Genomic DNA, 27,780 nt, shown 5'->3' on the forward strand with positions numbered 1-27,780 from the left:
CTTTCCCTTCCTCCCTGCCTCTTTCTTTCTTTCTCTTTCTTTCTTTCTTTCTTTCTTTCTTTCTTTCTTTCTTTCTTTCTTTCTTTCTTTCTTTCTTTCCTCTTTCCTTCTTTTCTTTCTTTCCTTTCTTTCTTCCTTTTAACTTAAACACTCTACAAAGTTTTGTTTCATTCAGTGGTAAAATAGTATAGTACTTACTCTATCACAGTTGTAATCATGTTAAACACCTTTCAGATACCAAACTCCAAATATATGAGTGTGTTTAACATGATTACTTTTGTGATAGATGAGTACTATACTAATTTACCACTGAGTAGAAAAAAACTTCAGAGTCTTATAAGTTGAAAGAGAAAGAAAGAAAGAAAGAAAGAAAGAAAGAAAGAAAGAAAGAAAGAAAGAAAGAAAGAAAGAAAGAAAGAAAGAAAGAAAGAAAAAGAAAGAAGAAAGAAAGAAAGAAGAAAGAAAGAAAGAAAGAAAGAAAGAAAGAAAGAAAGAAAGAAAAGAAAGAAAGAAAGAAAGAAAGAAAGAAAGAAAGAAAGAAAGAAAGAAAGGAAGAAAGAGAATAGCTAGATGATAGATGATAATAGATAGATGATAGACAGATGATAGACAGAAATGCTTAATTTCAACTACTTGCACCCTTGCAAAATGAGACATTATCCACTTTTTAAAGCTTAAGGCAACTTGAGGTCCATGGCTATTAAGTCAAGTTTCTACAGCTAGCAAATTTACAGCAGAGATTCAATCCTGGGTCAGCCTTATTCCAAAGCCTGTAGTCTTTCCATTTGTCGAAATCACCTCAATACACTCAGCAAATGTGACAGATTTTAAGGAAAAGTCTGTATCTTATTAATGTTTGTCTGGGGTTCACCCTGTATCTAGGCTTCATACAGAGAGGCCAACTGAATTTCAGAATTTTCAGACGTTTACTGGTAGAGAAAGAGCCTCTCATATATTTTGTAGGATAGATTTGAAGTGTTCAGGCAGCTGAGTATTCAAGCTAAATGTTTCAACTGCTTGTTTGTAAGCAAGATTAGACAAAATCTTTCTTATATTTGAAAACTGCTCCAGTAAAATTGTTATGTTTTTTGTTTTCCATGCTCAGCCTTCCTTGAAATTTAAAAACATAGGAAAGTATAACATAGCCTAAAATTCAGTATTTTCTCTGTTTCTGTTAATTCTTTCCACTATAGAAATATTCAAAAAAGTTATTATTTTCTGAGCAAGTATCATGTATGAGGTATTTTTCATACATTCACACTACTCAAAGTGTTTGAATGTTTAAAGTTTATGAATGCCTTGTATCATGGTAGCAAAGGTTTATGCACTATAAAACCTAGTCACTCTGGCATATTTCACATCAAAATTTATTACTGTTTTTTCCTTCTTCTTGCTTTGGGCAAACCCAGTTTCCTTTCATATCTTCAGGAATTCCAACTTGAGAAATATTAATTCACCATGTCTTCTATGAATAAACTGATATTAAAAATAAACGCTTGGTAGTCAATTCAAATCACCCCCTCCCACCTCTACAACTAGCAGATAAAGATAAATGTTAACTAAGAAATTCATACAACTTCATAGTATATAATATTTCATACCAACTGATAAGTTACTTAAGTTATATGTTTGGTTCACATATTAATGTATTTTTGTATATTTTATACAGCAAATGTTCTTATAAAAGATTTCAAAATAGTATCTTTCAAAAGACAAAAAACTACAACTATAGTATTTAATAGTTCATAAGATAAAATAGTATATAAAAATACTATTATTTGCAGATGGCAAAATACAGATGTTTGTAACACCTCAAAATAAAGATTTTATTGTTGAATAACAATGTTGGAAGGAACCATTCCATCTTCCTTCCTTACAATTAAAAATTGTACATTCCCATTGATTTTGACACATTACCCCTGAACGACTATTATAGATATTCCTGTTGTTTAAAATTTCAAATATTCACCCAAAATAATCTCCATGGAATTTCCCCATTATTTTAAATTGTCAGTTCTGGATTCATAACAAGTAGCAGTGCTGTTAACACACACAATACATTTGTAGCAACTAATGTATGTGAAAATGTTCTTTCTTTCTTTTTTTTTCCCTTTTCAAATTTTGAATTAATTGTCAAGACCATTAGGATAAAAATTAAGTTCCCATTTTTGAAATTGAGAGAACATCCTGATATTTTTATCAGCTGTAGTACTCTATGATTGCATATACTGAGAGTAAGGAATAGAGATTTTTTTCAATAGATGATGAGAATTCTGGCAATTCTGAAAATCTATAAACCTAGAGCCATTCAGACTCTTCTCTAATGGAATGAAGCTCCTCTGGAGCTAAGCCAATGCCTGCCAGATAAAAGTTGTGTAAGTTATTGAGTGAAACATTTCATTCTCAGAGGATGAACTCAGGACAACTTTTAATATATGTTGCCTCTTATTATGGCAGGAATTTAGTTGATTGTGTCAAGATAAAACTGTCAGTGTCTCCCCTGAATATTTTTAGTAGTTGTAGTGACAGATTAGGTGCAAGTACATGAATGAAATGGGGCTTTATTTAAAACGACACCGTGAATCCATTCTCATCAGATTCATCAGTTCTAATTCACTCATGTCTTTTTGGAGTGCTCAGTCTGTCTCATTTGTTTCAATTGCTTCCTATTCTACCAATATGCTTTTCAATTAGTTGGGCAGAGCAATAACAAGAGTGACTTAACAAGAGTGAACTATGCTATGCCAAACTTGCTTCCATAGGTTCCCTGTGCAGTTAAATAAGCTCTATATCCTCAACTTGAAACCTGGATTTATTAATAGCTTGACAAACCTTTCCTCTCAAAAATTAATTAGAGTTCTGTTGAATTACTTGAATTTAATACAATTCAGCTGGTAATTGATAGAGTGAAACCGTTCACAGGTGGGAAAGACATTTATTCCTTTCTATTTCCATCTGCTGATATGTCTACCATAAATCTAAATTGCATATCAATCATCCATCTGGAAGTGAGCATTAGATCCAAAATTCTCTTACCTACAGCTGCTATGCTGTGGTCAGTTGCCTTTCTTTGAAAATGTTACAAGCACCACAAATAAATGGTTTCTAACATTATAAAGTCTATTTAAATTGTCTACATATAATTTATCTCTGGTATTCTCAGATATTAAAAAAGTAGGAAGTCAATAGAGACTTTGATTTGTTAAGATGTTCTAGTAATTGAGACTTAAGGACAAAATGCTTTATATACCTTCTAAGATTTGGATATATAATTTGTAAATAGAACACAAATTATTATTTTAATTTTACTTTGTATTATTTTAATTTTATTTTGTATATGTAACCTATTCTGAGATCATTCTTATTGTAACAAATAGAACTATGATGGCATAATTTGGCTGAAAAATCTAATATTAGAATGTAGCAATGTACTAATTTATGGCAAACTACTCTTTTCAATGGTTTGGAATTTCACTATCAGAGACTTTCCACCCACTTCTTTTTTTCTCTCCTCTTGTTTCTTAGTCTTTGGGAAAATGTCAAATTCATGGTGGCTTTTCTCCACAGTTAATTTAAGGACACCTTGTATTGTATGAGTCTTCAATAAAGGCCTTCAATAAAAATTACAAGCTGATATGATTTAATGGAATGAAAGAAAGGCACTTTTTATGTAAAATTTTCTGCAGTTACCTTCCAGAATTTGGACCTGACTTGCAAAAAGTCCTGGCCAAACTCTTCACACTTATATTCGCTTCCAGAACTACCCCCAAATTCCGATTTAGTCTCTTTCTTTCTTCAACTCCAATTTTTAAGACTGAAGATACTGAAAACAAAGAATAGACTGAGTAAAATACTTTCTGATATTTTGAATCAATTAACTTGAGTTAATCTAACAAATTAAAGGATAGATATATGGAAGCCTTGAAATTAGGTATGATACTGTCAATATTTTATAAATAATTAGAAAACAAAGATAACTAATTCTATATAAAAGTAAATTGACCTATTTGGTTGATTATCTAAAGATACATCATAAATATTGTAGTCAAGCAGTACGTGGTGGTGGAATTAATTTGAGATGATCTATTGATGTCCACTTACACATAAATAATAAACATGGATCTAATCATGTATTCTAAAATATTTTAATGTATTAATTTTAAAGGATTCTTAGATGCAAATAGATACAATTACTATTTAATGATTTGGTTTGCTAAATTAGTATATAAGAATGTGGAGCAGCTGAGCAAACACTGTAATAATCACTTTCATTCAGAAGATTCTCTATGAAGGTGGGGATGTCTCAAACTCATTCTGCTCATGACTTCCTATTTGTATAAGTTAAGGACTGTTTTCCAACTCAAGCCATCAAAAGGAACAAAATCTACCCACTAGCATATTATATGTTTGTTAAGAAAGAAATAGAGGTGGGTACATCAGAGGACTGTTTCTCTTATTGTTTCAAACAATTTAACATGATCTTCATGTTCTTGCCATGCTCATATAAAACTGTAAATTTAATAAAGACAAAATAGTTTACTATTTTTCATGAAAATTATCTTCAAAATATCTGTAGAGTTAAACTGATACAATCAAGCTTTTTTCAATTTAAAGATAGAACACTACTTTTGAGTATATAAAATATTAACTTTAATATACTGAGCTATTGTTAAGGAGTTTCATAAATGACACACACAGGTTTTATGTATTTTTCCCCTTCAACATTCATTTCAACTATAAAGGCAGATTAATAAAAAAAAATGAACTGTACCTGCTTTCTGAAAACAGGGTCCACGTTATAAACTTCAAAAAAGAACTGATTTCTATAAAGATATCTTTTTGCAGTAGTCATGCAAAAGTGATGCTAGTAGATCTTGAATGGCACTAAATCACAATCCTTGAAGGTCACCTGTTAAGAAACAGGCTCTATTTAGTTATACAGGAAATGACAATATACTGTTATACTGGTTAACCATATCAACACATAAGTATAACACCTTAATCATTAGATATTTATTTAGTCATTGCTTTTCCAGATTTAATGTTCCTTTATAATTTATATTTTATAATAAATACAGAAGAATATAACTTTAATCCAATTTTCATGGATTACAATAGCTTAAAACATTTAACACATAATACACACAGGACATCAATAAGGAAGCAATGAACTTAAACTACACGCCGGAGCACACTGTCTTAACATATTATAGAATATTCCTTCTAAAAGCAGAAGAATACACATTCTTCTTATGGATTCATGGAACTTTCTTTAAGAATAGAAATAGATTAAACATCATAAGTCAATAACTTTTTAAGAGTATTGAATCATATCAAGTATCTTTTCTGGCCACAGTGGTATGAAAGCCAAAATCAAATACAAGATGAAAACTGGAAAATTTAAAAATACTTGGAGATTAAGCAATATGCCACTGAACAACCAGTGGGTCAAAGAATAAATCAAATGAGAAGTCAAAAAATATCTTAAGATAAATGAAAATGGAAATACAACATATTATAATTTATGGGATGCAGTAAAAGCAATTCTAAGAGGGAAGTGCATAGCAAAAAACAAAACAAAACAAAACAAAACAAAAACAAAATCCTGCATTAAGAAAAAAGGAAGATCTTAAATAACCAACCTAACTTTACACTTCAAGGAACTAGAAAAAGAACAAACTAAATCCAAAGTTAATAGAAGAGTCAAACTCATAGAAACAGAATCAAAAACTGATTGCCAGGGGCTGGAGGCTGGGTGATATAAGGAGAGGTTGCTTATAAGGTACACATTTTTAGCTATAAGACTTAAAAAGATCTGAGGATCTAAAGTAAAACATGGTGACTAAGTTGATAAAACTCTATTGTATAATAAACACTTGCTAAGATAGTAAAGCTTAAATATTCTCACAATAAATAAATAAATAAATAAATAATAAGCTGATGGATGTGTTAATTAACTAGATGAGGGAAATCTTTTACAACAGATGTGTACATAAAATCATCACAATATACCTTTATATATCTTACAAATTTATATGTCAATTGTAATTCAGTAAAGCTGAAATAGGTTGGTAGAGTGAAGATAGTGAAATAGCAGGAAGACCCTAAGCTTGCCTCATCCCTCAAACACAGCTAGATAACTATCAAATCATTCTGAATACCCTTGAAATCGACCTGAGGACTGACAGAACAAACTGCACAACAAAAAGAAAAATAAATGAAGCCTAAAGCCAGAAGGAGAAGGGAAATAATAAAGATTGGATCAGAAATAAATGATATAAAAACTAAAAAATAAAGTAAAACAAAACAAAATAAAAACAGTAGAACATATCAATGAAACCAGGAACTAGTTCTTCGAAAAAAATTAATTAAACTGATAAACCTTTAGCCAGACTTATCAAAAAGAAAAGAGAAAGTACCCAAATAAATAAAATCACAAATGAGAGAGGACAAATAACAATACAGAAATACAAAGGATTATAAGAGAATATTATGAAAAACTATATGCCAACAAACTGGACAACATGGAAAAAATGGACAAATTCCTAGACATACATAGTCTACTAAATTTGAAATTTGAAGATATAGAAAACTTGAACAGACTAATAATCGGCAAAGAAGTTGAATCAATAATAAAAAATCTCCCCAAAACCAAAAGTCCAGGGCCAAATAGCTTCCCAGGTGAATTCTACCAAAATTTTAAAGAAGAGTTAATACCTATTCTTCTCAAACTATTCCAAAAAATAGAAATAGAAGGAACATTTCCAAACTCATCCAATGAGGTCAGCATTACCCTGATGCAAAAACCAAAGACTCCACTAAAAAAGAGAACTACAGGTCAATATCCCTGATGAAGATGGATCCAAAAATTTTCAACAAAATCAAATCCAAAAAAGTACATTAAAAGAATCATTCACCACATGGCTGGGTGATAGACATTGGGGAGGGTATGTGCTACGGTGAGCGCTGTGAATTGTGCAAGACTGTTGAATCACAGATCTGTACTTCTGAAACAAATAACGCAACATATTTTAAGAAAAAAGAAAAAGAAGAAGATAGCAGGAGAGGAAGAATGAAGGCGAGTAAGTCAGAGGGGGAGACGAACCATGAGAGATGATGGACTCTGAAAAACAAACTGAGAGTTCTAGAGGGGAGGAGGGTAGGGGGATGGTTTAGCCTGTTGATGGGTATTAAAGAAGGCACATTCTGCATGGAGCACTGGGTGTTATGAACAAACAATGAATCATGGAACACTACACCAAAACAAATGATGTAATATATGGTGATTAACATAGCAATAAAAAATTTTAAAAAAAAGAATCATTCACCACAATCAAGTGGGATGTATTCCTGGCCTACAAAGGTAGTTCCATATCTGCAAATCAATCTATATGATATACCACATTAATAAAAATAGTATAAGAACCATATGATCCTTTCAATAGATGCAGAAAAGGCATTTGACAAAGTACAACATCCCTTCATGACAAAAACCCTCAACAAAGTAGGGATAGAGGGAACATACCTCAATATCATAAAGGTCATATATTAAAAACCCACAGCTAATATCATTCTTTTTCTTTATCATGTTATGTTAATAACCGTACATTATATCATTAGTTTTTTTTTAAATTTTTTTATTGTTATGTTAATCACCATATATTACATCATTAGTTTTTGGTGCAGTGTTCCATGATTCATTGTTTGTTCATAACACCCAGTGCTCCATGCAGAACGTGCCCTCCTCAATACCCATCACCAGGCCAACCCATCCCCCCACCCCCCTCCCCTCCAGAACCCTCAGTTTGTTTTTCAGAGTCCATCATCTCTTATGGTTCGTCTCCCCCTCTGACATACTCCCCTTTTCTTCCTCTCCTGTTATCTTCTTCTTTTTCTTTTTTCTTAAAATATGTTGCATTATTTGTTTCAGAAGTACAGATCTGTGATTCAACAGTCTTGCACAATTCACAGCGCTCACCGTAGCACATACCCTCCCCAATATCTATCACCCAGCCACCCCATCCCTCCCACCCCCAACCACTCCAGTAACACTCAGTTTCTTTCCTGAGATTAAGAATTCCTCATATCAGTGAGGTCATGTGATACATGTCTTTCTCTGATTGACTTAGTTTTTTAAATTTTTTATTATGTTACGTTAATCACCATACATTACACCACTAGTTTTTGATGTAGTCTTCAGTGATTCATTGGTTGCATATAACACCCAGTTCTCCATTCAGTACGTGCCCTCTTTAATACCCATCACCAGGCTAACCCATCCCCCCACCCCCCTCCCTCTAGAACCCTCAGTTTATTTCTCAGAGTCCATAGTCTCTCATGGTTTGTCTCCCCCTCCGATTTCCCCCCCTTCATTTCTCCCTCCCTACTATCTTTCTTAATGGGAAAAAGCTGAGAGCTTTTCTCTACAGTCAGAAAGAAGAAAGGGATTTCCACTCTAACCACTGTTATTTAACATAGTACTAGAAGTTCTAGCCTCAGCAATCAGACAACAAAAAGAAGTAAAAGGCCTCGGGACGCCTGGGTAGCTCAGTTGGTTAAGTGTCTGCCTTTGGCTCAGGTCATGATCCCAGGGTCCTGGGATCCAGTCCCACATCAGGCTCCTTGCTCAGCAGGAAGCTTACTTCTCCCTCCACCTGCCGCTCCCCCTGCTGGTGCTTGTGCTGCCGCTCTCTCTCTCTCTCTCTCTCTCGCTCTCGCTCTCGCTCTCTCTCTCGCTCTCTCTGACAAATAAATAAAAATCTTAGAAAACCTAAAGTACTCCACCACAGAATTGCTAGACCTGAAAATGAGTTCAGTAAAGTTGCAAGATATAAATCAATGTACAGAAATCTGTGGCATTTCCATACACCAATAATGAAGCAGCACAAAGAGAAATCAAGGAATTATTCCCATTTATAATCACACCAAAAACCTTAAGATACCTAGGAATAAACCAAACCAAAGAGCTAAAAGATCTGAACTCTGAAAACTATAAAATACCGATGAAAGAAATTAAAGATGACACAAAGAAATGGAAAGACATTCCATGCTCATGGATTAGAAGAACAAATATTGTTAAAATGTCTATACTACCCAAAGCAATCAACATATTTAATGCAATGCCTATCAAAATATCACTAGCATTTTTCACAGAGCTGGGGCAAACAAGCTTAAAATTTGTAAGGAACCAAAAAAGACCTCGAAAACCCAAAGCTACCTTGAAAAAGAAAAACAAAGCTGGAGGCATCATAATTCTGGACTTCAAGGTATATTACAAAGCTGTAGTGATCAAGACAGTATGATACTGCACAAACATAGACATATAGATCAATAGAACAAAATAGAAAATCCAGAAATAAACCCATAACTATATGGTCAATTAATCTTTGACAAAACAGAAAAGAATATCCAGTGGAAAAAAAGACAGTCTTTTAACAAGTGGTGTTGGGAAAACTGGACAGCAATATGCAAAAGAATAAAACTGGACCACTTCCTTATACCATACACAAAAATGAGTTCGAAATGGTTGAAAGATATAAATGTGAGACAGGAAACCATAAAAATCCTAGAAGAGAACACAAGCAGTAACCTCTTTGATATCAGCCATAGGAACCTCTTACTAGATATGTCTCCTGAGGCAGATGAAACAAAAGTGAGAATAAAGCACTGGGACTTGATCAAGATAAAAAGCTTTTGCACAGTGAAAGAAACAATCATCAAAACTAAAGGGCTACCCATGGAATGGGAGAATATATTTGTAAATGACAGATCTGATAAAGGGTTTGTATCCAAAATATTTAAGAACTTATAAAACTCAACACCTAAAAACCAAATAATCCAGTTAAAAAATGGGCAGAAAACATGAACAGACATTTCTCCAAAGAAGACATACAGACACATGAAAAGATCCTCAACATCACTCATCATTGGGGAAATACAAATCAAAACCACAATGAGATATCACCTCATACCTGTCAGAATGGCTAAAATCAAAACCCAAGGAAAACTAAGTATTGGCAAGAAGGTAAAGAAAAAGGAAACCTCATGCACTATTGGTGGGAATGCAAACTGGTGCAGCCACTCTGGAAAACAGTATGAAGGTTTTTCCTTAAAAAGTCAAAAATATGACTATCCTGTGATCCAGCAATTGCACTACTAGGTATTTAACTAAAGGAAAACAAAGGTATACATACACCCTGATGTTTAGAGCAGCATTATAAAATGTCCGTAGTCTGGTGGATGGATACTGGTCTATATGTACAATGGAATATTACTCAGCCATAACAAAAGAATGAAATCTTGCCATTTGCAATGACATGGTTGAAACTAGGGAGTAGTATGCTAAGCAAAATAAGTCAATCAGAGAAAGAGGAATACCATATGATTTCACTCATATGTGGAATTTAAGAAACAAAACAGATGAACATATAAAAAAAAAAGAAGAAGGATGTCTGGACGGCTCAGTCAGTTAAGAGTCTGCCTTTGGCCCAGGTCATGATCCCAGGCTCAGGTTGCGTCCCGCATCGGGCTCCTTGCTCAGCGGGGAGCCTGCTTTTCCCTCTGCCTGCTGCCCCCCCGTTTGTGTGCGCAATCTCTCTCTCACAAATAAATAAAATCTTTAAAAAGAGAGAGAGAGAGGCAAATCAGGAAACAGACTTTTTTTAAAGATTTTATTTATTTATTGGAGAGAGAGAATGAGATAGAGAGAGAGAGCATGAGAGGCAGGATGGTCTGAGGGAGAAGCAGACTCCCTGCTGAGCAGGAAGCCCAATGCAGGGCTCGATGCCGGGACACCAGGATCATGACCCGAGCTGAAGGCAGTCGCTTAACCAACTGAGCCACCCAGGCGCCCAGGAAACAGACTTTTAACTATAGAGAGTAAATTAAAGGTTAGTAGGAGAGAAGTGGGTGGGGAATGGGTTAAATGGGTGATGGGTTAAGGAGGACACTAGTATTGATGAACACTGGGTGTTTTATACAAGTGCCAAATCACTAAATTCTACACCTGAAACTCCACTGTGTGTTAACCAGCTCGAATTTAAATTTAAAAAAAAATCAACTTTTTAAAAACAATGAAATAAAAACAACACACACAAAAAAACAGTTAACACATTAACATATCTATATTTTAGATTTTTTTTTTAAGATTTTATTTATTTATTTGAGAGAGAGAGAATGAGAGACAGAGAGCACGAGAGGGAAGAGGGTCAGAGGGAGAAGCAGACTCCCTGCTGAGCAAGGAGCCCGATGCGGGACTCGATCCCGGGACTCCAGGATCATGACCTGAGCTGAAGGCAGTCGCTTAACCAACTGAGCCACCCAGGCGCCCAGGAAACAGACTTTTAACTATAGAGAGTAAATTAAAGGTTAGTAGGAGAGAAGTGGGTGGGGAATGGGTTAAATGGGTGATGGGTTAAGGAGGACACTAGTATTGATGAACACTGGGTGTTTTATACAAGTGCCAAATCACTAAATTCTACACCTGAAACTCCACTGTGTGTTAACCAGCTCGAATTTAAATTTAAAAAAAATCAACTTTTTAAAAATGATGAAATAAAAACAACACACACAAAAAAACAGTTAACACATTAACATATCTATATTTTAGATTTTTAAAAGTTTTTATAATAGTTCTATGCTATACCTAACATTTGCAATGTTAGATTATCTTTATTATTCCCTTGATTTAAGAAATTTGAAATATGTATTGGTTATTAAAATCTTATAGGTGACTTACATTTTAATATCTTTGAAAATATTGTATAAATGCACCTTATTTGGTTACCTGGAAGGAATTTACATATATGAGGCCATCCATGTTCTTTTTTTCTAATGAAGTTCACCATCCCAATGAAATTCTCTACTCAGTGAAATTTGTATTTTCCTAAATTTACTCTTTGATAGACTTATGAATGTGCCAACATAAAAACCAGAGCAAAGCTACCCATATATTTAATATATTTTATTTCAAATAACTAAGCTGGAATATAAGTTTTGGAACATTAGCTTGCTGACATCAAAGTAACTGAAGGCCATTAACTCAAATTCCATGTTAAGATACTACCAAAAGTTAAGGAAAACCTGTCCTGCATCTATCATGATTAGATTGAGAAAAAGTATTTCAGTTGCTAGTAACTTCATGACCAAAGATTACTGATCTTTATGGTTCTTATTTATATTAGTTGGAACCACGAGAGATTGACACTGGAATCGACATGGTGGAATATCAGTAATTTCATCAGTCAACCAGTGATTTTCTCTAATCCTGCCTTGCATTTCTGACATCAAGTCCAAATTCTAAATATCCCTGTAGTACACAAAATAACTTTTTTTAGTCATAGTAAATTAATTTTTTTTTCAATTTCACACTACATGTACAACACTATGTGAGGAAACAGAATATATTCTAAGTTCACTTCAAAACCCAATCATTGTGCTTTTAAGCAGTAAAAATGTTGTCTAGTTTTGTGAGGAATTATGAGCAGAAGGATTACACATTTATTTCATTTTCACATCTTTTATCTCTACCTTTCTCCTGCCTTCCTTCCCTCTTTCTAATTCCTTTCTTTTTTCTTTCCTTCTTTCTCCCGTCCTTCTTTTCTTAACATGTGACAATTATACATTTCTACTCTATCCCTTAGGGCACAGAATTAAAAAAAGAGAAAAGCAAACTGATTTTTTTTCTGAAGTTTGTAAATTTTGGCAGAGTGATAAGTACCTGAGTAAACAGCAAAAGCTTACTTAAGGATGTAAAGAGTTATGTTTCTTTCAGTTTTGGCTTTCGTTAGGAAGAATTATTTGGGAGTCAGAATTCTGTGTCCCCATTATTGTCATTACTTTTTAGTGAAGATATGGCACACCATTTTTGTATCCTATTTCATGGAATTAATGAGAAAATTAAATGAAATAATGCACATAAGCTTACCAAAGTGCATGACATATATTGACCATTTAATAAATAATACTGATTATTTCCTGCTTTAATTATGAATTAATATAGCAAAATAAGAAATTATAATGAATGACAGTGTTATGATTCTTATTGTTTTTAAATACCCTCCTCCAGTTTGCTTCTCAGAAGCAAAACTTTTAACTCTTGTATTCTCAGTAAGCTCATGCCTGTCTTTTAAGACAGCGTGTTGTAGTGAAGAGACTGCTACATCTGGAATCAGTCAGATTTCCTTAGGCTTCTGCCACTCTTAGATTTTGAGAAAGTCATTTAGCATTTCTGAGCTAATGCCTTAAAATGGAAATAATGATGTCAGATCCTCTGTCTACTCAAAGCATTATAATAAAAGTTTCAAGAAATAATAGATGATAAAGTTCTTTCTAAACTCAGTTTTACATGTTAGTTGCTATATCTCAAGTTCTACCTTGTACAAAGTTATGACCTGTGCCAACCTATCTTTTTTCTCCATTTCTTTTAAAGATAGATCAAACCTTACCCAGAAATCCTAGGTGACTTAACCGAAAAGTAGGTGAGTTGTCTCATTATTCATAACCCCGCTTCACTCACCTTTGGTCACCATGAATTTATCTTACGTAAGTCTGCTGTTTTTTGTCATTTTAACATGGATTTGGGGTTTTCACAAAGGGAAAAAAAGGCTTATAACCAGCCTAAAATTAAAAAAAAAGTCACCTGATGTTTTCCTTTTCTCTTCTACATTCCTAAATTCCTCTATTTCAAATTGTCTCTAATGCATATAGCATGTATCTCTTTAACTTATCCTTTAGGACTTTTTGCAAGATGACTGCCTTTAAAAGAATCTGCTTTTAATTTTTCATTTCCAATGTGTCAATGGTTAGAAAAACAAATAAATGAATTTAACATTTTAAAAAACCTTATAGCTAGAACTTAATTGATATTTAATGTTAATTGGCAACATATTAACTCCAAGACAGTTATCTAGTACTGTTCTGTGCTTCAAATGACTTGTCCATCTTAAGAACTTCTATTCATATTAAAATTCTTATTTAGGGGGCACCTGGGTAGCTCAGTCATTAAGTGTCTGCCTTAGCCTCAGGTCATGATCCCAGGGTCCTGGGATCCAGCCCCACATCAGGCTTCCTGCTCAGCGGGAGGCCTGCTTCTCCCTCTCCCACTCCGCTTGCTTGTATTCCCTCTCTTGCTGTCTCTCTCTCTGTCAAATAAATAAATAAAATCTTTAAAAGAAAAAAATCCTATTTAGGAACGAGGTACACTTAAGTGTATGCGTGCATCCTGAAAATAAGCACATACTATGATAAGCTTTCTCTGAAATGTATCCTGAGTGAGGGGTGGGGGTTGGGGGGAATTCTTTCAAGAGATAGTAAACCTGGTCATCCAGTTTCTGTTGAAAGAGAAACAGCCTAAAGTAAGAATACATAAAAAGACAGTGGACAGTGGCAAATGGCTTGATTCATTGTCCAGGGGTTGGAAGGAAAGAGATTAGAAGACTGGTGTTATGGGCTGAATTGTCCCCCTCCAAAACGCATGTTGAAGTCTTAATCCCCAATACTTCAGAATGTAACCGTATTTGGAAATAAGGTCTTAAAGAGGTGATTAATTAAAGGAGGTCTTTAGGTAGGCCCTAATCCAATATAATAGTGTCCTTATAAGAATTTGATGGGGCACCTGCTTAGCTCAGTCAGTTGAGTTATGACTTGGTTTCAGCTCAGGTCATGATCTCAGGCTCATGAGCCCCACATCAGGCTCCATGCTCAGCAGAGAGTCTGCTTGAGATTCTCTCTCTCTCCCTCTTCCTCTGCCTCTCCCTCTGCTCACACACACTCTCTCTCTCAAATAAATAAATAAATCTTAAAAAAAAAAGAAGAGGAAATTTGAACCAGAAACATTCTTTGTGAAGGCACAAAGAATAAGTTGTCATCTGCAAGCCAAGAGCCTTAGAAGAAATCAAACCTAGCAATACCTTGATGTTAACCCTCTAGCCTTCAAAACTGTGAGAAAATATATTTCTGTTTTTTTTAAGCCACCCCATCTATGGTATTGTGTTAAGATATGTTTACCATATATGAGGCTGGGCACTCTACCATCCACTAGAAAGAGACATTACAAAACAAATATAAACATTACAAACAAACACACAAACAAATACACAGAGTATCTTGTCCAACTAACCAGAGCCTGTCCCTATTATCATTAGTCTAGTATTAGCATGGGGACTCATAGACAGAGTGGCAACCTTGTCAAAGACAGAGGTTAGCAATGGGGCCCAACAACATGAGCACTCACTCAATAAAGCTGATCCAACTACTACCAGAACAGAATGTCCAAACTAGGCTAAGCCCACCCACTGCCACCAGTCTGGCCCTATTCCATGAGGACTTTAATCAGCTGCTTGGTAGCAAGTTAAATATGTTGGTATACTTCCCACCTGGAAGGGGAAGGGATTCTCTCTCACTAGAATCAACATATATTTTTAGGTATGGGTTTCTTTTTCTTGTCCTTCTGTCTTCAGCATGCACCACTCTTAAAGAACTTACCAAATGTTCGAGCCATGACACAGACCTTGCATAACATTGCATAGGACCAATGGCTACGCTTAACAAAACAGGTATATCAGTGGGCAGACAAGTGGACATGGAATTCCCTAGTTTGATCACATACCTTACTAGTCAGAGACTCAATGGAATTATTCTTAACACTATTTAAATACATATGTCTCCTCCATCGTAAAAATATATAAACATCCTCTCTGTATTAGTGTTCTTCAGAGAAACAGAACTAATAAGGATATATTTATACTTATACTACCAGGAATTAGGTTAATGGGAAATGTAATTATGGAAACCGAGAGGTCCCAACATTTGGAGTAAGCAACCTGGAGATGCAGGAGAGCAGTCTAATTCTGAAGGCCTGAAAACCAGGAGAGCGCACTGTTATAGCTACAGTCTGAAGGTTGGCAGGGCTTGGCCTAAAACCGAAGAAGAACCCATGTTTCAGTTCAAGTCTGAAGACAGGAAAAATTGATGTTTGAACTTGAAGGCAAGAGGAATCCCCTTACTCACTAGAAAGTTATCCTTTCTGTTCTATTCAGGCATTCAATTGACTGGATAGGGTCCACTCACATTAGGTAGGGTACTCCACTTTACTCAGCCTATGGATTCAAGTGTTAATTGCATCCAGAAACAGCCTCATAGACATACTCAGAATGACCAAATGTCTGTGTACCCCGTGGCTCAGTCAAGTTGACACGTAAAACTAAGTATCACAATGGGGCGCCTGGGTGGCTCAGTCATTAAGCGTCTGCCTTCAGCTCAAGTCATGATACTAAGGTCCTGGGATCAAGCTCCTCATCAGGCTCCCTGCTCTGCGGAGAGTCTGCTTCTCCCTCTGTCTGCTGCTCCCCCTGCTTGTGCTCTCTCTCTCTGTCAAATAAATAAATAAAATCTTTTTTAAGAAAAGTATCACACTTTCTTAACCTCACATCCTCCTTTAACTTTTGCCTTATTTCCAAATATATTAAACCATTTAAGCTTCAACCAGGTTTTACTGATGTCAAAACACTTTTTTTTTTCAGAGAGCCTATAGCACACAGGAGGTTACAGAGTAAATAAATGTCAGAATCTAGAATAACACAGTCCAATCCACTTTTCCTATCAATAGGATATAAAACACTGTCATTTCTACATTTAGACTTTATTAGTCTAATACTGTGTAGATGACTGCTCAAATATTCAATTAATGTTAAATATTCTTGTCTTTTCAAGGATATTGAAAACCTTAACTTTTAAGTGTTGTTTATATTGTAGTGAACCATTTATGATACATTTTTTAATGATACCAGGTAGATCATCCTAATTCCAGATTAACTGCATCCCACTGACACAATTTCTTCCCCAGCCTGCTGCCACCTGTCTGGTACCAAACCCATTCAGCTGTGGAAAATGACAGCTGGTTCTTCAGGGTGGGAAGTGGTGGGAGCAGAAGTCAGGTGAAAATGACTCATTAGCAATGAAATGGAAAAATTGTGCAGACTTCCCTGTGGACATTCTGGATGATGCATAGCTCTTTTTTTCCCAAGGCTTCTCTCACTCTGATAGCTCAATTCAGAGTTAATTGCAAAACAAAACAAAACAAAACAAGAATGTATTTAATTCTCAAACATTTTTGAAATTACTGTCGTGCAATTCTATCATACCTAATCAATGTATTTATGTTCTTCACAAATTTCAACACAAGTTTAAGTTTCCATTTTGACATGAATCACAAATTGCCAAAAGAAAAATACTCTGATGTTTTAGCTTTTTGAGCATGTTCAGAAATATTACATTAGAAAGGACCCTGGAATTTGGAGTGGGCGTACTGAATCCTAGTCACTCATCAGCTACACGAAATCAAATAGTTCTCTTAACTCCTTTGGACATCAGAATGTACATGAAGAAAACAGAACTTAATGGGCAAAGTGATTGTATTATGCTTAATTAGAATTTTTTTCTCTCCCTTTCCTGTTTCTTTTAGATTTATTTACTTGAAGTTATTAATAAACTACTTATTTCTCTTAAATATTTCTCTTATGTTTGTGCATTTTTATACTGTTTGAAGATTTTTTCATTGGGTATCTGGAATATTTAAAATATAAATAAGACAGAGTTCTATATTCAGCTTTTCAAATATGGACTTTTCAGAAAAGTACAGAGGCAGCTCTGTTAGCATGAAATTAAAAATACAGACTTTTTACAAAAACTTCTCATATGCTATATCCACATACACTTCCCATATGCTATTAGTATCAACACATTTATAGGAAATTGTTTTATAGTAAATTACGTGTTATATAGTAGCTCCTAAATGTTCTTCCAATTATGGAAAGTTAATTATGTTTAGCTAAATAATTATTCACATTTTTCAAACCAAAATGGTAGCAACACTAAAATGATAGAAAGAAACTTAATTTGTGAAAAAGAACTGTCAATGCATAGTGGCACCCTGATAGTAAACAGTAGTGTTTGCCTTTTAGGGCCTTGGCTCTCAAGAGCATGTCCAAATGTTTGACACACTGATGTGCCAAGAATAACCCTGCAAACACCAAGACAGACTGGCACAGTTCCAAAAATAAACTTTTATCATTTGAACTCCTTTTCCACATACATGCACTTGTCTCCTGACTTTTTCATTTCCTGACAGCCTGAAGCTCTGTCATTAATAGCAGCCACTAGAAGTCATAGTGCTGCACCTGTCACTATTAGTTAAGAATACCATTCAACTTCAAGGTAACTAGAATTTTTGTCCTTTAGTCTTTTTTGGCTTCCTCAGTTTGGGGTCAAAAGGGTTGTCTGTAGCAAATAACCGAGCATAGAATTTTGTTGAAATATTTCATTTCACAAAACCATGAACTCCCAGACCAACCTTGTTACTGCCATTTATCACACGTTTACCACATGTGTCTTCTATCTTGAAAAACCCTTACCTCCCCTAAGTCCAATGTCACGGAACAAAACTGCTTTCAGACACCACACCAAAAATCTTCACAAAGGATGTAGCAGGCCAGAGTCAGTTTTTACAGACTTTGTTCTCTTAGGGTGCTGACAATCTGTGAGAGCAACTAAAGCTGAAAAAGGTCTTTCCTTCCCTTTCTACCACTGGTGCTGCAGCTGTTAGCACTTCTGGTGTCAAGGTACAAATGTCATGAAGGTACTGTCAGTAAAGTAAGAGACATGAAAAACAGCCTGGCAGTCTGGCTAACCACCAGAGCCCTTAATCGTCTCGTTATACACTGCTTGGAGGTGGACTTCTGTTATCACTGTTCCCTCCAATTGCCCTTAATTGAAGCAGTGGGATTTGCTTCACATCATTGAAATGAAAGGGTGTTTTGTGACTCTGCTTAAGAGTGTAATTTCAAAATTGAAGACTAACTGTGGTGCCTAGAACATCATGGTTAAGTTTTCTGTAATTCACACACGTGTGTCATGGGAGGAAGTGGCTTGAATTAAAATCATTTCATAGTTCCCCACCCCAGAGTCTTCCATGGAGAAGAGTACATTTGAAAACTTCAAATACATGAAAGATGTATAACATTTAAATGTCTATTTTGATATGTGTTCTAATTAGAGAAAATTGCCCAGATACAAGTATAAATGACTGATCAATGAAGTGATTTCTTAGACTTTAAGAGATAATTCTATAATTTAGCACAAAAAGGTATAAGGAATTTTATTATATCATGTCTTTTCTAAACTCTGTCACTTAATTTTAGTACAATGCATAACAACAAAGAGGTGCTAGGAAGATGCCTTTCTTCAGGGAGTCATGCTGTTGACTAGGGATTTGAATATCGACAAACTGTGTAGCATCATCAATTACTTTTTGATTTGCAGTTATCACCAGCTTTAATCTTGGATATGGTAATTTACTAACCTATTTGTCAGTGTCTCCAGGATGCCTTTGGCATTGGAGCAAAGCTTGTGGACACAGTTTCTGGAGACATATGTCACCAGAGGACATAATCAGAAAACAGGAATGGCCCCTCTAGAAAAAATGGCATATGCTCTCTTTACATCCAATTAAAAAGACAATATCATAGACATTATTTTCCCAAGTCCACATTTCATATTTATATACATATGTCCACACATTCCTACAAGGTATACAAATTCATTTATTTCTATATCATTTGTACCATTCTACCAAAACTGCTTTGCTTAAGTTATAGCAGACTAATAATTAAAATAATTATGAAAAAATTACTGGTTTGCAGTAGATGTTCAATCAGTGTAGACCCTTCACTGTCTAATTGTCAACATTAGTAGCCCATTTCTAGGATTTATCTTCCAAAACTCTAAGTGTCTAATCAATATACCTATATGAACATCCTATAGACCCCTGAAGCTTATTATTTTCATACCACCCCATAACTTTTACTTTTTCAATATTACCTATTTTCCTATGGCTTTGTTATCCATGTATTTCCTTGGAAAAGCAAATAAAACAGAACAAAATATAAAGTATCAGTTTCCCTGACATATATTTTTACCTCACCTTTTCCATCTAATATTTCACTATATTCTATGATTATAATTCAGAAAATGTGCCAAATCTGGGTCCATCTTCAATTCTGAAGTTCAGCCTTCAGTTTCTCTCACTGGCCAATAGCGGTGGCCTCTTAACACTTTTTCCTGTCCCTCTCCTCTCTCCACCTCAATTTGTTCTATCATTTAGGCTATATTTCCTTACAAACCTACAGCACCATACTTATGAATAGAGGCATTCATAAACTTCCCTTTGCCAAATAATAACGTTCAGAAACCTTAGGTTGAGGCTAATTATAATCTTTTCTTTCCAACTCCATTATCTGATAGTCTCTCTATATTAAATGAACTACTCACCATACCAAATGTTTTTGTTAGAGTAGGCAGTCAGTTAGGTTCTAACAGGTTGCTTTGAAGTCAACATCAAGGAAGTCATGGCCAGCTAGGGAAGATCAGCACTCCACAAAAAGCTAGATCAAACCAGACAGGCCCCAAATGGCAGATGCCATGACAAGAAACCCCTGACCAAATCAGGAAGAAAAAGCTAGAAACCCTGCTTCCTTCCCCAAGTAATGAATATTCCACCCCTAGTTAGCAACTATCAATAAAAGAAATCCAGCAATGTGCTCTCTCTCATTCTCTTGCTCTCTCACTTGCTCTTGTATCTCCAGAGTGTACTTTTCACTTTAATAAGCTTTCCTGCTTGTTATTCAACTACTGTGCTGTATGTCTTTAAATTCCTTCTTATGACAAGACCAAGAATGTTCAGTGACTCCTTAAGTTCTGGCTGGGTCAAGGCCCCAGGGCCCAGGGACTCCCCAGTTCACTAGGCAACATCTTTTTGGTGATCAGGAAGAGGTAACAGCAGTTTGAGTGACTCTCATCATCTGTGAGTCTCCAAATCTCACCTCCCTTTTTCTGGAGAGTTGCTTAGTCAACACTGCTCCTCCTTGTTCTACTCACTCTTTCCGATATACCTGGGAACAGGACAGTCTTTTAGCATTTATGAGAGATTGATTTTCAGGTCCAAAGAATAAAGGGACACTTGGTCCTTCCCACCAAAAGGTGTTCTTAGGTGACTAAAGGCCTCAGGGAAATGTCTGAGTTATTCCTCGAGATGCTAACAGTCCTATAGGGAACTCCTTCTCATAGTAATTAATTTCTAGCTTGCCTGGGGACACACACATATGGATTGATCATTGAGTGCTCCCAGCCTTCCTAGATGTCTTAAACTTCCAGTCAGAGAAACCGAGACATGTTAAAGGGTAATTTCCAGCCGCTCATGGAAGTAATACTCACAAGTGTTGTCACTAGATCCATTACACTGATCCTTACATGACTGTCCCATATTCCCAGGCTGTCTCTATCTCATGAGAAATCTTTCTGGTCCTTCTCTTATGTGTTAGTGTCTTATGCTTATTTCTCTCATCTTTTCTGACTGACTATGGAATGTTCCAGCACATTATCATCTGCTCTATCTGACAACTGCCAGAAGTGGGACAGTTCAAAACTGACACCAGGTAGATTGAATGCATTGGAGTTCACTTTGAAAGGTGATCCTGAGAGTGGTGGAGGCTTGCTCTTATGCTATGCATTGTTCAGATATTTTCAGGTCTCTTGGATTATGGGATGCTGTGATTCCACCCTGCCACTCACTCCCCTCCAGATTCCTCTCATAGCTATTCCACATTCTTCTCTGCCAGTGGTGGTGCAAGGAGACCTGCAGGTTGTTCTGCCATCACAGAGATCCTGTAACTCACATTGTTGTGTTTGTACAGGTCATCATACAATTTGTTATAAGCCATTTTACTTCCTAGCAAGGGACCCTGCCCAATGAGACTTTTCCCTGTGGGTTTGCCTTAGTCATCACTTAATTGAATGGCATTCAACCAAAGCAATTCAGGGATGCAGAGAATTAAAAAAAAAATAGAGGCTAATTTCACCTGAAATGGTGGCAAAAAGAGATCAAAAGATTTCTATGGTTTTGACAAGAAATAGACCATAAAAGGGACCCTCATGCCTGGCAGCCATTATCTGCCACCAACTGTTGATAATGGGAAGGAGCTATTCAGAGATCTTGGAGTCATAATGATGTCCTCCTCTGGGGATTCCAGCCCAGGATTTCAGGGTTACTTATGGGACACCATTGTTATTGTTCCCAGTGGAATCTTCAGACAGGCTGAGACTCCTACAACTGCAGGCACCAGGATGAAGTACATGCCCTGGGACACCAGGTCATCACAGGTCATGCCAGCCACTGCCATGGTCATGGGGAAAATGGACAGCAGGCTGGGGATGCCCAAAGTTCACTCACTCTCAGAACCGAGAGAGTTCCAAATTAAAGTCCAATCGATATCATAGCACAGAATCAACTCTCCTCAGAATAATGGACTCTGGGCATCTATTGAGGTTCTTTGTCAACTCTCTCCCTGAAGACAATGGAAAATTCCACCTCTGTCTCTAAAGATTCTCCTCTAAGGTGTATCTTGAGACACCAGAATCAGCTCCCATTAAAGGCCTAAAAAACAAAACAAAAACTGCTGGTTTGCCAGATTAATTTAAATCTCAGTGCAGGGGTGCCTTTTCCTGAGTTTTCTGAGGAAATTCATGTTGATTGTAAGGAAGGATGAGCAGGTGTTCCCTGTTCTGGAGGAGCATGAAGATGAGGATGTCTGCAGGACCCAGGTGCCCACCTGAACCAGGGACAATACTTTGATGGATAAAGGGAAATATCTCTTGGGACCCTGACTATCCAAGGTGATGCTCTTAGGGTTCAGCAGGAACCCCAAGGCAACTGTCACTGTTTATCTCTCCTTTAAATGAATAACCGATCCTCAATCCCACCTGACACTCCCTTGGGATGCATCTTGAGAAGTTAGAACCAGTTTGACCCTGACAACTCCTATGCTTACTTCCCAAGTCCATTTATTTTGTAACACTGTTAGCATCAATATAAACTAGAGAATGAAGAAGTTTGAAAAATAAAAGGTAGTCTTAACTATAACACAATATTACAACTTGATTTCTTCTGTAAAATGGACCAAAATTCTATATAGTCAGGCCTTTCTGGCCCTGTACCAAAACCCTGATCTGTCCATACTCTTTCTGCCCCTCAATCCACCAACAGTTCAGTTGCCTCAGGCCCTTCAGCTTCTGTTAAACTTCCACCTTACCTGTGTTCTGTCAAGTTCTCTATGTGTGCACTCCCCTTTGTCTCTTTTGTAAACAGGTTGCTGCCAAGTTCTTGTACATATATCCCTCCTGAGTCACTTGACTCCTCTGTTTGCTTTTTGTGTATGTGTCAGATTGAAATATATCTTGAGAGGATATATTTGTTATATTGTTATGTTAGGGTTTTCTCTCTCATTAGTTTCCCCAGTTAGTGGCTATGATAATTGGAGCCAATTGTCTGGTTGGTCTACCTTGAGATGTGGTCTTTAGGGAATATGCTCAAACAGCTGCTGAAACTTATTTTGTTTCAGGGATGTACCCTGTTTTCTCCAGCCCAACATGGACTACCTATTTTCATTTTTTGTTGGTGAAAACAACAACAACAAACAACAAGAAAGTGTTTCTGTTCATCTGTCCAAGTTGATGAGTTTTAGGTCCAGGAGTCCTCTTTTTCTGCCTTGTGGGCTTTTTATCCCCTTCCAGCCTTGCTGCCTCTACCTCCACTCCTCCTTTCTGGGCACCCCGATGGGCATGACTTGCATAACTAGCTCCTATACCATCCTCACTGCCTCTGACAACATTGACTCCTGCTACTCCTACACTTACTACCAAAGAGGGGGAAATAAAAGCACCCCAAGCTGATGGCTTGCCTCATTATGAGGTTCAAACTGAACCATTAGGGGCCCAAGGGTTCCCATGGATTTAAACTGTCCATTTCAGATATCCCCACAAGAGCCCCAAGTAAAATTGACAACGGGGAACCAATTAACTTACTTTCTACTGAACCTAAGTACAGCATATTTGGTAGTTAAGCTAACTTAAGTTTGTTGGCTTAATTAAAACAGACATCTTTACAGTTATCAGGATTAAATATAAAACTTCTTTCTACCTAGGTTTACTAAAGGTCAAGTGAACTCATGTTACCTTTGCTGCAATTTGTCAGCAAAAAGATGACTTAAAATGATGGTTTATTTTCACTGTTGTTTAACATAGTACTAGAAGTCCTAGCCTCAGTAATCAGACAACAAGAAGAAATAAAAGGCATCCAAATCAGCAAAGAAGAAGTCAAACTCTCACTCTTCGCAGATGACATGATACTTTATGTGGAAAACCTGAAAGACTCCACCAAAAAATTACTAGAACTCATACAGGAATTCAGCAAAGTCTCAAGATATAAAATCAATGCACAGAAGTCTGTTGATTTCTGTACACTAACAATGAAGCAGCAGAAAGAGAAATTAAGGATCAATACCATTTAAAATAGCACCAAAAACTATAAGATACCTTGAAATAAACCTAACCAAAGAGATAAAAGATCTGCACTCTGAAAACTATAAAATACTCATGAAAGAAATTGGGGAAGACACAAAGAAATAGAAAAACATTCCATGCTCATGGATTGGAAGAAAAAATATTGTTAAAATGTCTATACTATCCTCCCCCTCCTGCTATCTTCTTCTTCTTTTTTTTCTTAACATGCAATGCATTATTTGTTTCAGAGGTACAGATCTGTGATTCAACAGTCTTGCACAATTCACAGGTCTCACCATAGCACATACCATGAGAGATGAACTCTGAAAAACAAACTGAGGGTTCTAGAGGGGAGGGGGGGCAGGAGGATGGGTTAGCCTGGTGATGGGTATTAAAGAGGGCACATTCTGCATAGAGCACTGGGTGTTATGCACAAACAATGAATCATGGAACACTACACCAAAAACAAATGATGTAATGTATGGTGATTAACATAAAAATAAAAATTTTTAAAAAAGTCTATACTACCCAAAGCAATCTACACATTTAATGCAATCCCTATCAAAATAACACCAGCATTTTTTGCAGACCTGGAACAAACAATTCTAAAATGTGCATAACCAGAAAAGGCCCCAAATAATCAAAGAGATGTTGAAAAAGAAAAGAATAGCAGGAGGCATCACAATCCCAGGCTTCAAGCTGTATTACAAAGCTGTAATCATCAAAATAGTATGGTACTGGTACAAAAACAGACACAATGATTAATGGAACAGAATAGAGAACACAGAAATGGACCCTCAACTCTACAGTGAACTAATCTTTGACAAAGCAGGAAAGAATATCCAATGGAAAAAAGACAATCTCTTCAACAAATGGTGCTGGGAAAACTGGGCAGTGACATGCAGAAGAATGAAACCTGACCACTTTCTTACACCACACACAAAAATAAGTTCAAAATGGATGAAAGTGTGAGAAAGGAATCCATCAAAATCTTAGATGAGAACACAAGTCGCAACCCCTTTGACCTTGGTCACAACAATTTCTTGCTATATATGTCTCCAGAGGCAAGGGAAACAAAAGCAAAAATGAACTATTGGGACTTCATCAAAATAAAAATCTTTTGCATGGCAAAGGGAACAATCAACAAACCTAAAAGGCAACCTATGGAATGGGAGAAGACATTTCAGATAAAGGGCTACTATCCAAAATCTATAAAGAACATCTCAAAAGCAATAACCCACCAAAAAACAAAATAAATCCAGTCAAGAAACGGGCAGACATCATGAACACACATTTCTCCAAAGAAGGCATATAAACGGCCAATAGACACATGAAAAAATGCTCAACATCACTTATCAACAGGGAAACACAAATCAAAACCACAATGAGATACCACCTCACATTGGTCAGAATGACTAAAATTAACAAGTTACGAAATGACAGATGTTGTCAAGGATGCAGAGAAAGGGGAACCCTCTTACACTGTTAGGAATGCAAACTGGTACAGCCACTCTGGAAAACAGTATGGAGTTTCCTCAAAAAGGTAAAACAGAACTGCCCCATGACCCAGCAATTGCACTACTAGGTATTTATGCAAAGTGTACAAATATAGTGATTTGAAGGGGCACATGCACCCCAATATTTATAGCGGCAATGTCCACAATTGCAAAAATATGGAAAGAGCCCAGATGTCCATTGATGAATGAATGGGTAAAGAAGATGTGGTATATATGTATGATAGAATACCACTCAGCCGTCAAACAGAATGAAATCTTGCCATTTGCAACAACATGGATGGAACTAGAATGTATTATACTCAGTGAAAGAAGGCAGTCAGAGAAAGACAAATACCATATGATTTCACTCATATGTGGGATTTAAGAAACAAAACAGATGAACATAGAGGAAGGGAAGGAAAAATAAAATAAGATAAAAACAGAGAGAGAGGGAAACCATGAGACTCTTAACTCTAGGGAAAAATTGGGGGTTACTCAGGGGAGGTAGGTGAAGGAATGCGGTCACTGGGTGATGGGCATTAAGGAGGGCACTTGATGTAATGAGCACTGGGTGTTATATGCAACTGATGAATCACTAACCTCTAACCTGAACCTAACAATACACTGTATGTCAACTAACCTTAATTTAAAATATAAAAAAATAGGTTTATTTTGTCTGTCTCATAAAGTTTTCATGGGTAATTGATAAGAACAAACAGATTCAATAAAAAAAAATGTTTAGAGCTTTCAAAATCTTTGGTTATCTGAAGCTTTAAAGTTTTGGTAAGTTAAATGATAAATTGGATTGAATTCATTGGATACCTAAGTCTTTTCCAAATAAAATAGAATATTAAAGCATTGATTACTTAACAAACATCAGTTTGTCTGCTTTTGGCCCATTATTGCAGAGAAACTAAGGATATTGGGTCAATTGATAAACTTGCTTTATGCTTTATTTAAAAATTGTACTATGGAAAAGCATTGTTTTAGAAATTATGAAATGTATTCATAAACTTTAGTTCTAAAAATTTCTGGTGTAACAAACAGTTCACAATTGGTTACTACATAATTTTCACTGGAGACTAAGATTACTAAGAAAAACTAATGATGTAATGTATGGTGATTAACATAACATAGTAATAAAAAATTATAATAGGATTTATCTTAAATAAGTAATAGTATGAGGAATGGAAATATATTGAGGAAAAACACATAATTTTACCCTAAAACAAGATTGGTTATTTCGAGTAAAGGCTTCAGGCAAAATCTAAATAAAAAAAGTTGTAGAAGGTTAGTAAGGAGAAAACTTTGGAATTTGTGTATGATCAGAACTGACTAAGATTGAAATGAATGGATTTTAAAATTACACTGGTATAAGATTGAGATTCAGCTTTTTTCTGTATTAAAAAGATAGTTTTCAGGGAGCCTGGGTGGCTCAGTTGGTTAAGTGTCTGCCTTCCGCTCAGGTCATGATCCCAGGGTTCTATGATCCAGCTCCATGTCGGGCTCTCCTCCCAGATCGTGCTCTCTTTCTCACTATCTCTGTCTCTCTTTCTCAAATAAATAAATAAAATCTTTTAAAAAAGGATAAAGCTTTCTTAGATTTTTCACCTAATCTTGGTAAGAAATTGTTAACAATTTTTTTTCTTCTTTATCCAGAAAACCAAATTTTCTGTTTGTCTTTATCAAGTCTTTAATTACTTAAGAATCCTGAAACTTCTCAATACTAAAAAAGCTAAGTTTTGCTAACAACTGTATAACCTTCTGTAGGATCCTTTATTGCCACCTTGGTTAAATATAAATATTAATTTTTTTAATGATCTGTAATCCTGTTTAGGAATGTATTTTAAAACTTTTTTGACTAATTAGGCTTGTTCACTTGGTGTGTTAGTTT

General features: G+C 35.8%; 1 protein-coding gene across 1 annotated transcript in view; it reads right to left on the reverse strand.

The window, feature by feature from the left end:
* The window catches only part of CNTN5 (contactin 5), a 1,400,310-nt gene that overhangs the window by 1,042,149 nt on the left and 330,381 nt on the right, over positions 1 to 27,780 (reverse strand). The window contains exons 3-4 of the mRNA XM_027581317.2: positions 4,772 to 4,909; positions 3,691 to 3,823 (exon numbers count right to left, since the gene is read on the reverse strand). The gene's annotated coding sequence lies outside the window, so the exon portion shown is untranslated. The remainder of the gene's footprint in view (positions 1 to 3,690; positions 3,824 to 4,771; positions 4,910 to 27,780) is intronic.

This window comes from Zalophus californianus, chromosome 11 (assembly GCF_009762305.2).
Source record: "Zalophus californianus isolate mZalCal1 chromosome 11, mZalCal1.pri.v2, whole genome shotgun sequence".
In the NCBI taxonomy this organism is placed as follows: Eukaryota; Metazoa; Chordata; class Mammalia; order Carnivora; family Otariidae; genus Zalophus; species Zalophus californianus.